The sequence below is a fragment of the Arachis ipaensis genome, chromosome B08 (genome assembly GCF_000816755.2).
Source record: "Arachis ipaensis cultivar K30076 chromosome B08, Araip1.1, whole genome shotgun sequence".
Taxonomy (NCBI): Eukaryota; Viridiplantae; Streptophyta; class Magnoliopsida; order Fabales; family Fabaceae; genus Arachis; species Arachis ipaensis.
Window position 1 is genome coordinate 113,825,728 of NC_029792.2, and position 8,822 is coordinate 113,834,549.

The window sequence follows — 8,822 nt, forward strand, 5'->3', positions numbered from 1 at the left end:
TCATATTCTTAATTTTTAATTTATTTGGTTGTGTTTCACTCTTGGACCTATATTTTATTTGGTGACATTTATTTAATTATTTTCTTGTGTTTCACTTTTTTTTCATTTAAATTCTCACTACCCCTACCATTATCCTTCTTTTATCCTATATTAGAGTAGCTATGATAGTATAAAAAAAAAAGTAGCTATAATAGTTTAAAAAAAAAGGTAAATTAAATTCTTGAAAAGTATCAAAATTTTTGAATGAGCTTTTTTTCAACTTCTTTCATAATATCAATGTAGTTTGCATTGTAGGTTGCATACATAAAACTATGTAGTCAGGTTATTTCTTCTATTTATTTCTTTTGTCTTCTCTATTTACTTCTTCTCCTATTAAACTTATATGAATTAATTCTATGTCCAACAACAATATCATGGATAAATCATTCATAATTGCTATAAATAATAGAAGAGTTGCAATGTTTAGAAAAAGAGACAAGACATTTGCACTAAGAAATGGTTAGTTTGAAAAATATATTTTTTTTTGTTATCATAAATAATAATTTAGTTTTGTTCTTATTTTATTATTTTCTAACTTTTTATTTAGTTAATATATTACTTGAGTTACATGAAGGTATCATTTATGATTATTTGAATGATATATCCACAACTTCTATTGAGATCTAGGTATATATTGGTTGATGTTTATTTTCTTTGTTTGTTTTTCTCTAAATACATTGGTTGTGTGACACTTTCAATGATGTAGTCACAAACTTTGTTGATGTCAACGATCATTTGGTGTTTGCACCAAGTGAAATTAAAGATATGTAATTAGTTTTGAGCACTAAATTTATATTTTTTTTGTTTTTCCCTTTGTGTTGTTGATTTGCATAATTTTGAAGTGTGTAATATATAATATTTCTTCTAGTGTTACTCTTTGTGAGTGTTATAGTTACTTCTGTAATTTTAGTAATGTATATATTATAAAAATTGATAAAACATATATTTCCTTTTTTGTGTTATCTATTCTAAAATTATTAGCAATAACCTATTCTATTTGTTGCTTATTCTTTTTCCTGACTCTGTAGCCAACAATATCATTAGTCAGATATTTACAGTTGCTAGAAAGAGTAGAAAACATGCAACGGAGAGGAAAAAAGATGAGGCATCTACAATAATAAATTGTTAGTTGATTCCTATGTCTATTACTGTTTATTCAATTAATGATGTATTGCCTATCTTTACGTGGGTTCATACATCTTAAAATTTTTTTTTGTTTCCAATTAGAGAGAGAAATATATGGTTCAGCTAAACTCGGTCTTATTAGTTGTGGTATGTGATTATATTTGTATTTATTTTGTTTTGGATACATACTTTTGTTCGTTTAGGTATCTATTTATTTATTTAACTAAATACATTCATTGATTTAGATGAAGATATTATGTAGGAGACTCTCAGTGATGTATTCACAACCCCTATTCACAACCCGTTGACAGAACCTTTCGAGATTTAATGAGTTTGAATACACCTTCAGCTCGTGATATTCCTTTTGGTGGGAAGGTTGTTGTTCTTGCTGGTGATTGTAGACAAGTGTTACCAGTTATTCCAAAAGGGACTCATGCTGAAATAGTTATGGCCTTCATTAATTCTTCGATTCTTTGGAAATATTCTAAAGTCATGTGGTTAACAAAAAATTTTTGATTGCAAAGTGACTCTTTTGTGTCAAATTTTGACGAGGTTAAAGAATTCTCAGATTGAATTTTAAAAATTGGTGAAGGTTCTTGTGGGGTTCAAAAAGAGGATGAAATTATTGTTGATATGCCAAGTGATTTGCTTATTTCTTCGACTGATAATCCTATTCAAGATATTGTTTTAGCTATATATTCAGATATTCATATCAATCATGGCAATGCTTTGTATTTCCAAGAACGTGTCATAGTTGCCCCTACTGTTGATATTGTACAGCAGATAAATAATTTTGTTGTTGATACTATTTCTGGATCAGAAAAAGTTTATAAGTTCTAACTCTGTGTGTCAAAGTGATTATCAAAATGGGATTGAAGTTGATTGGTTGACAACTAAGTTTTTAAATCAGATTACGTGTTCAGAAATACCGAAACATGTTCTTAAATTGAAAAAAGGTGCTCCTATTATTTTGCTAAGGAACATTGATCAGGCAAATGGATTGTGTAATGGAACTTGACTCTTTGTTCAAGATCTTAGAGATAACATTATTGGTGCTGAGGTTGTTTCTGAAAGTAACGTTGGAGGCAAAGTTTTTATTCCTCGGATGAATTTGGTACCGAATGATCCTAGTATCCCATTCAAATTTCAGCGTCGGCAGTTTTCAGTTAGTCTTTGTTTTGCAATGACTATTAATAAGATTCAAGGATAAACTTTATCTCTGGTTGGTATTTATCTACGACGTCCTGTTTTTTCTCATGGATAATTATATGTTGCCATATCTAGAGTGACAAAAAGATTAAGATTGAAGATATTATTGGCTAATGAAGATGATGAATGTTGCAACTTGACATCAAACGCTGTTTACAAGGAAGTTTTTCAAAATATATAAGTTGATAAGTGGTTTATTCAAAGTTTAATTACTTTGTCATTTCCTATATTTTTATTGAATTTTCAATTAGGTCCTTATATTTTTTTTCTTTTTAATTGAGGCGCTATACTGGTAAAACTATAGAGACCGCTACGTAATTAAACTTTTATTAATACGAAAGTTTTGTTTCCTTTATAATTGTTTTTAGAAGGGTATGTTTGTGTTCCTTTTAGTAGTTGGTTGTTATATTTTTCGTTCTCATAAAGTATCTTCATTGTCTTTTTTTTCCTTTTCTTCAACTTAATTAATAATAATGGCTTTTAAATTTAATATTTTTAGATCTATTTTAATTATTATAATTAATATAATATTGACTATTCTATTTTATTTTTGTATATTATTTTATTTTTGATTGAGTAAAAAAATATTGATGTGATAGAAAAATCTCAATTGGATTCTTTTTCCGATAAAAAGGTTATCCCTAACCCTCACTCACTTTTTATGCCCTTCCTATTTTCCACTTTCTTACCCCATATCCTATAAACCCCTTTTCACTCCCCTTCTTATTTCAAGTGATGTTCGTTATGGGTGTTCGTGGTGCGGTTTGGTTTGGTTTTATAGAGAAAAGTCATCCGATTCAATTAATTAATTAAACTGCGGTTCGGTTTGATTCGGTTTTTTATCGAGACCATCCGAACCAAACCAAACCAATTGAAATCGGTTTGGTTTGGTTCAGTTTGTTCGGTTTTTCAATTAATTTTAGAAAAAAAAGTTTAAAAATTGCAAGAACTGTTAGAGCCAAGACCGAAGTATAAAAAAATAGTAAAATTGCTATGAAGGCTGTGTCATTCATGACAAATTAGTGGAACTTATTTAGTAAAAATCAAGTTCAATTAATCATGAAAATGAGCAAGATTGAGGGCTGAGAGTGGAGCAAACTAGCTAAAAATAGTCTGCAATAATACAATAGAATAACTAAGATAGTTCAAAGTTCAACAAATCAAAGGAAAGATTGGCGTTGTGTAAGTATGGATCTGCACCATTATATGTTTCTTTTGCCCAATCCTCCAAATTATGTATATCATATATTCCCAATTTTCCATTACTCTAAGGATCACAACCCCTTCATCTTCGTGTCGCCAATAGAAGCTTAAAAATTCAACCCACCAAAAGGATAAAACAACCAAATTAAAAGAACCCCATTTACGAATACATAGAAAACCGAATAGAACAAAAAATGAACAAAAAGTAGAGAATTAAGCAGTTAGAATTGGCTATATAAAAACAGAGGTAAGAATAAAAATTACAACAAAAACTACACGTAACTAATAATCAGATTAAAATCAACAAGAACAAAAATAATGAAATTAAACAATCAGAGCTATCAACAAATAATCCTAACAAATAATCAGATTAAAATCAACAAAAAGAAAAACCATGAAATTAAACAATCAGAGCCATCAGCAAATAATCCTAACAAAAATCAGCAAGTAACAAATGATAGATTAAAAATAGAATTATGACAATAAATTATAACAAATAAAAAGGATTTAAAAACAGAATTAAGAAAAAATAAAAAAACCCTAAGAGAAGGAAAGATGCAGCGATGGAGGCGGAGAGACTGGACGGTGGCGGAGAGGCTGGATGTTGTACGACTGGACAACTGGCAAACCGCGATAGAGCACGACGGCACTGAGAAGTGAGAATGGATGGAGGCTGACTTACTACAACGAAGCATACGTTGCTGCTGGACGGCGTGAGGCTTCAACGGACGGCGGCAGAGAGGACTAGGATTGAGAGAGGAGAATGGAGTGGAATCTGAGACTGTGTGAGTGAGAGAGGAGTTTCTGGCTTTCTGGTTTCTACGGCGTGAGTGACTGAGTGAGAGAGAGAGTAGTGTATCTATAAAGTGTTTTAGGGTTGGTTTAGGTTGAGTGGGGGTAAGACTAACTTATATAGTTATATGTATTTACCAGTTTGGTTCAGGTTTTTAGTGTTAGAACCAAAAACCAAACCGAACCGAACAAAAAATTGCAAAATTTCATTTTTTCGGTTTTTTTAGTTTTTGATTTTTTTGGTTATCGATTTTTTGGTTCGGTTGATCGGTTTTGTTCGAATTGGATCGGTTTTGAACACCCTATTGTTCGCGTTCTTTTTCTCAGGAAATGCATTTCATGTCTCTCAACAACTCTCGCATAGACCGAGAAAGGCTATGGTCTATATGGAAGAAGGTGGATGTCGTGGAACGATTTCACCCTATGATTTTCACCTCTGTGCTCTATAAGTTCCCTGCTGTAGCGTTCACTCGGTTCTGATCATGGCGGCAATGAAGAACTTCTCTTCCAATCTGGTGATGACAGAGGTGAAGATCTTCTATCAGATTAGGCAGTAGGATTTACATTAATTTGATAATTGTTCAGGGTTACTGATCACCGAAGACAAGAAGTTTGGTCCATACCTTCTAATGACACGATATTGTTGCCTATTTCATAGGTACTCTATTTAAATTTATAGTTGCTTCTGAAATTCCTAAATCTACCTACTTCTGTACCGTGTCTGTGTATATTAACTAAGATTTGTTTTTTGATGTGAAAGTGAATGATGGATTAGGATAAATACTTCTTAGGGTTACTGTTGACAATGATGATTCTATTAGCTATTGCTGTGTTTGATTCGAAATTCTTTTGGAGCAGGTGTCTTAGGGTTTTCACTTCAGTTAGTTTAAATGTTTTTGGAATTTGTTATTTCTGAGTTTCATATTGCAAATTTGATCCCAGGAAATGTGGGAAATCGTATTTCATAGTTTTATGAATTCAAAGGATTTTTTTGTAGTTATTGATTTGAAGTTTTTCTTAGTTGTTTAGTATGTATAGTCTTATCTGTGTAAACTAATGCATGTATACTGCTTGATAGAATGTCTATGTGAATAATTTGAAAGTTAAATTTAATGCTATAGATCTTTACAAAATATATTTATAAATCAGAAATAGAAATCAATCTCAAGTTTTGGTAAAAGAATCGAACTATAATTTTAAATTTTAACATTCAGATTACATGATTAAGAAAAGGTGGAGCTATAATGTTAATAGTGATGGAGCTATGATAAGTTATATGTTCCTATTATATAATTGTACACTGCATGAATTGTGCTTAGACAAAATGTGTTATTTCTTTGAATTGCACTTGAATTGTACTTGGTAGTCTTGGCTTCAAATTTTGTTTTGCTTGTGTTTTTTTTATTTTAGATTGTATTATTGCCTTTGATATTCTTGATTTTCAGCTACATGCCTTTGTAAGTTTACAAAAAATATTTTTGAGCTATATGCCTTTTATATGCACTTAGTTGTTATCTATTTGGCACACCATTTGTGACTTACATCATATGCTTGAGGAAGACAATAACTTTTTCTGATGAGGCATTATATATGATGAGGTATGTTTGTATAGAACCAAGTGCTGAATATTTAGAAGTTATATCCTTTTATCTTTTTATGACTATGAGACGCTTCTTGCATAAGTTACTCTCATTTGGTTCTTCTCTTTATGAAAAAATAGTAATATTTTGAAAGATTTTATTTTCTAATTTGCATAACAATTAAAGAAGTGTACTAGAGGATTTGCTTATTGTTTATTAACAAAAATTTAGTTGCTTCAATTCGTCACTTGAATTGGATGTTGTCTATTTATTGAAGTGACATGCTTTCAAATTTCAATTTTCTATATTTTGTCATTAAAAGGTTTCAAAGTTCTTTTTGTTCTTTGTTATAAGTTTGGGTGTATTCTTTGGATCTTTGATCTTGAGTTTGAAAATGCTAAGTTTTTTAAAATAAGTTAACAAGTGTAGTTTTAATTTAATCAATTTGTGTGCACTTTCTTAAAAGTAGTTGAATATAACAAGTCTTATAAAAATCCCAATTGCTAACTAAGGTTTATGTTCTGGACTATGTTGTTTATAACTTTATATTTTATTTATTGTCACATAATATATGAAGTTGAACAATATCTTATCACAACTGATTTATAGAGGACTGACATTCATTTTGTTCTTTGTCCTTTGTTCTCTATTTTCATTTTGTTCTTTTTTATTTTTTTTGTTTTGTATGGTAAAACCAGTTTTAAAAAGTTTTATTCGTTTGGAATGGTCACTTAAGTTGAATAACACTTATTTAGTCTCATTAAAAGTTCTTAAAATCATTTTTGTTCTTTATGCTGAATTTTCGTTTAACTTGTGCCTCTCTCTAGAATATGACAATGTTTGAAATGTTGATATAAACTATTTTATGCTTTTTTCTCTACAAGAACATTGATCCAAGACAAAGGGACAAATTTACTAAAGAATGCTTCCCTTAGAGTTTCTGATATATATATATGGTCTAATCTCACATTTAAGCTATGTTGAAATTTTTTAGAGAGATTCTTGAATATGAAGTAGAACAGGAAATATGTATTTTGGAAGGGAATATCACCACCTACCAGACTATGACAGCAGTAAGCAGCATAGCACTACATTAATAATGCATGTATATATGCATGTATTGACTTACAATGTGTTTGGATTGTTAAAATAAATTTGTAATTTTAAATTGTGTTATATTCAGCTTGTGACTTATGGTTGAATGCATATGGTGACAAAAAAAATAGATAGAATCATCTTATTTAGATTTAATTTTAAGCTTGAGTGGTGCATGAGAAGAAGAAATTAATATGTTTGAGACACTGACCATTTTTAATTAGTTGGATGGTGGGGGACCATAAATTAAAATAATACATACACATATATATGCATATAAATACTTCTATATTACTATTACTCATTCTCATTATTACATTTATGTCAAATGTATGTAGAAATTCATGAACATTTTTTGTCCATACATATAAAGCCATTGATTTCTAATTAGAATGTATTGAACCTGAAAGTTACGAGGCCATGGCCTTCACTTACTTAACTTCTCATTCTCTTTTAATTTTGTATTTAGTATTTTATCTTTCTTTAGTTAGTTTCCTTCCTCACATGCAATAAGTTAAAGTTGTCAATTTCACATTAATACCCAAATTCATTCTTTGTCATTCTATTCTGGGTTTTGGTGTATTCTTTGGACTTTTTATTTTGGGGTTAAAAATTCTAAAAGTTCTTCAAAATAGGTGAAAAAGTGTGGTTCTCTTTTAAAGAGAAAAAATTGGACAAAATTTGTGATAAAGTGAGATTCTCTTTTAGTATAAAGTAATTTTACACGTCTATTCAGTTATGTAATGTTAAATCAATAAAAATAATTATCTTTTCATATTGACTCATTGATTGTGTTAATGCGCAAATAAAAGAACGAATTTTATTATATGGCTGTGTAATAAAAACTCAGAAAAATTCTCAAAAATCTAATAATCATTTGACAATACATTAATATTTATGAATGAATTTTACTTAAGTATTATAAAAAATTTTTAATTATTCTTCGATACTTATTTGGTTAAAATAATTAATTTTTTATCTTAAATTCTTTTATTAAATATATAATACTTCAATTTGTGTATTAATTAGATTAATGTAACATTGATCAGAATTGGTTGAAGTTCACCTTTTTTTTCACTCCGATAAATATTTTTTTTTGTAGTATTTAATATAATTTAATTTGTTTTTCGAATAAATTTCAAATTTATTTGAAAAAAAAGTAATTTAACCAATTTAATATGAACAATATAAATTAAACATTTTTGTTTGGATAAATTTTTGTTCTTTTAGAGAATTTCAAAAAATTAAAACAGAGTAAGTGGAACATAAATAGAATTAGTATATAGTATAATAATATTTTTGTAGAGTTAAGCATTTTATAATAAATTTATGATTTTGTTGGTAAAATAGTTCTTTTAAATAATAATTAGCTACCAAGATTATAATTGAAAATTTGAGTTGTAACTACAAATAAAAAAAAAAATTGTTAACTAATTATTGTTTGAAAATTATTAGTTTCAACTTTATTTAATTTATGAAAGATTTAATTTTTAACGTATATATTAAAAATTTTGTTAGAAGAACGAAAGAATTAATTTATCTAAGAATGAGAATTATATAAATTTTATAATAAAAACTTATTACATATTAAAGTAGTCTACCTAAAATTACTCATTTCAATATTTATTTAACCAAGAAATTTAAGACATGGACAATTTTTTTTGGGAGAAAAAGAAAGATGTGTGATATTTAATTGTAAATTCTACAGTGGACGCAGCTGGTCACACTGACCACTTCCGATGTTTTTCCACATGAATCTTACAAATATATAAATACCAT

General features: G+C 28.6%; 1 long non-coding RNA gene across 1 annotated transcript; it reads left to right on the top strand.

Moving 5' to 3' along the window:
* Window positions 4,690–7,194, top strand: LOC110266035. Its single transcript, XR_002352902.1, has 2 exons — window positions 4,690–5,026; window positions 6,943–7,194. It is a non-coding gene; the product is annotated as an uncharacterized LOC110266035 (long non-coding RNA).